The sequence below is a fragment of the Leuciscus leuciscus genome, assembly GCF_965113295.1.
Source record: "Leuciscus leuciscus genome assembly, chromosome: 16".
In the NCBI taxonomy this organism is placed as follows: Eukaryota; Metazoa; Chordata; class Actinopteri; order Cypriniformes; family Leuciscidae; genus Leuciscus; species Leuciscus leuciscus.
In genome coordinates this window covers 3,466,656-3,469,783 of record NC_138740.1, presented here as the reverse complement: position 1 = coordinate 3,469,783, position 3,128 = coordinate 3,466,656, and the positions used below count along the sequence as shown (strand labels likewise).

At 45.1% G+C, this 3,128-nt stretch overlaps 1 long non-coding RNA gene across 1 annotated transcript; it reads left to right on the top strand.

The window, feature by feature from the left end:
- Nucleotides 1-311: 311 nt before the first annotated feature.
- LOC309478564 lies at nt 312-1,426 on the top strand. The gene is made up of 4 exons (XR_014199036.1): nt 312-541; nt 706-800; nt 977-1,027; nt 1,327-1,426. It is a non-coding gene; the product is annotated as an uncharacterized lncRNA (long non-coding RNA).
- Nucleotides 1,427-3,128: the final 1,702 nt, after the last annotated feature.

Below are 3,128 nucleotides of genomic sequence, written 5' to 3'. Positions count from 1 at the left end.
AGTCCAGGCCGACAGACCCGCCCCGCTCGAGTCCAGGCCGACAGACCCGCTCGAGTCCAGGCCGAAAGACCCGCCCCGCTCGAGTCCAGGCCGACAGACCCGCCCCGCTCGAGTCCAGGCCGACAGACCCGCCCCGCTCGAGTCCAGGCCGACAGACCCGCTCGAGTCCAGGCCGACAGACCCGCTCGAGTCCAGGCCGACAGACCCGCTCGAGTCCAGGCCGACAGACCCGCTCGAGTCCAGGCCGACAGACCCGCTCGAGTCCAGGCCGACAGACCCGCTCGAGGACCAGGCCGACAGACCCGCTCGAGTCCAGGCCGACAGACCCGCTCGAGTCCAGGCCGACAGACCCGCTCGAGACCAGGCCGACAGACCCGCTCGAGACCAGACCGACAGACCCGCTCGAGACCAGACCGACAGACCCGCTCGAGTCCAGGCCGACAGACCCGCTCGAGACCAGGCCGACAGACCCGCCCCGCTCGAATCCTAATCCAGGCCGACACAACCGCTCGAGTCCCGCACAACTTCATACGGAGAGACAGTGAGTGTTTATTATTATCACTCTGATTCATCTCCATTTCTGCCTGATGCTTCTGGCTTTAGTTTAATCTCCACTCCTGTCGGTTCCTCACCTGATCTCAGGTGTGTTTGCTGCTGGAGTTCAGTCTCATGCTGTATATTAACATGCTAACGTGTGTTTTTCAGGATCATTTGAATCTCTTTATGAAGTGGGACGGAAACTGAAATCCAGAGGCGATCGCAGTGATTATAAGGGAGTTCGAATCTCGGATGAGAAACAAGTATGTTGCTCAAACTTTTCCCCTCTTGTTTCCTTCTATCTTTAGTCTTTCATTCCCGACATAAACATCAGTGTTTACAGTTTTCATCAGAAATGTAAAGATTGTAGATTACCATGCACACAAACAAAAATGGATTCAGATTACTTAAGTTTGCAACAATTTTCTTCATTTTTTAGGTGATCATCCGTTGTATTAAGAAGAGCCGGCCTGAGAAGCTGGTGAAATTGGTAAGTTGACAACTTTATTCTTCATGAAATTCTCCAAGAATCGTTTTATTAAATTGTAATTTGGTAATTGATACACCTGTACAGTATAAGATATAGTTGAAAGCCTAGAAACATCAGTTGTAAAGTAAATTGCTAAATTAACTCTTTAAGCCCAAAGTATGTGGTTTAGCCCCAAATATATTTAAGTAATTAAATTAATATAAACATGCGATTAATCAACTAATGGCTTGAATGAATGACTGTTCACTGTTGATGTGTTTGATGATGTTTTACTAAACACTGGAAATGTATTCTTACAGGTGGTGATGAACCCATATTAAAAACAGAGGTCAGAAAGTCCGCTGAGTGGGTCCCGACTGAGGACATACACCTACTGCTGGATCAGCTGGTCAAAAGAATTGGCCGTTGGTTTTGGCAAAGGCCACATCTGTCCAAAGGTGAGACCAACAACAAGAACGAAATGGAAATAACATTGCTTGAAAAACATATAGAGCTCAGTAAAATTATTAGTGTCAATGATGAGCAAAGTGTAAAACACAGCGGATTGACAATGAATGTTTAGCAATGAATAAATGTTCATGGGCATGGGTTAGGGTTAGGGGCCTACTAATTAAAAAAAACCTTCTGTCAATCTCTTTTCTTTAGCCTGCGTGTCCCATACCTTGGAGTTGAGACGCAGCTGCAATGTTGATGCTATAAAAGCCTCCAACTAGCACACATATCAACCAGTTATATGACATGTATGTCATGAAAGATCAAGACGTCCTGGTTCTGGAATGTCCACATCACAGAATTACCTCGTTTGAGTTCTACCAACGAAACCGAGGTTCCCTGACGGAACAGGTAGTGAAAAACATCATTCAGCAGCTCGTTGTTGCGCTGCAGCACTGCATAGATCATGGCGTTTATCACGAAACACACATGATGAACGTTCTCATCTACCCAAACACCCTGAAAGTCAAGCTGATGGACTTCGGAGGCGCACTGTTCTTCAAAGGAAGACATGAGTCGGCTTCTCGCACACCGTTCACTGTTGATGTGTTTGATAATGTTTTAATAAACACTGGAAATGTATTCTTACAGGTGCTGATGAACCCATATTAAAAACAGAGGTCAGAAAGTCCGCTGAGTGGGTCCCAACTGAGGACATACACATACTGCTGGATCAGCTGGTCACAAGAATAGGCCGTTGGTTTTGGCAAAGGTCACGTCTGTCCAAAGGTGAGACCAACAACAAGAACGAAATGGAAATAACATTGCTTGAAAAACATATAGAGCTCAGTAAAATTATTAGTGTCAATGATGAGCAAAGTGTAAAACACAGCGGATTGACAAAGAATGTTTAACAATGAATAAATGTTCATGGGCATCCAGAGAATATCATAGTAACAGCACGAAATGCTGTGTATTTAATGGTAACATGACCTTACATGAACTACATTTCTCAAAGTCTATAAGGACAAACGTGACTAATCAACTGTCTTCTGAAAACTTCGCGTGTAACTTCAACCACCTGTGCTTTCGAAGTGCTCTGCATTTCTGCCATGATTAAGGCTTCTGCCTGCTCGATTGCCTCCATACTAATTCGGCTCGGAAAATTTCTACCGGCCCAACCAGCAGCTATCTCAAAGGCTTTGGGCCATTCTGAATCAGTTAAGTGGTGAACAACCAGTTTTTGGCATTGCCTTCGAGCATCAAGCCAACCTGCTCTCCGGGGAACGCTGGCCTAACAGTGTTTGTGAGCAGCCGCGTGAGTCTCTGGAAAGTCTTTGGTTGGTTGTTGGTCACTTATGTGGTCACTTTATTCAAATGATGCACTAATCTGATGATATCGTAAAATTATTTGGGAGTTGAGCCTTAATTCCCTCGAATCTGTCTTTTTCCCGAGGGATGTAGCGAGGGGTTCTGTCCCTTTTCTTTTGTATTGGTGTTTCCCTGTCTATAGAGATGTCAATGACTACGTTTACAAGCTGTCAATTAGGGATGGGACGATTACCGGTTTCACTATAAACCACGATAAAATGTACTGACGGTTAGTATTATCATTCAAATTTTAATTATCATTAAAACCGTGTTTGATTATCGCGATTTTAATAACTCA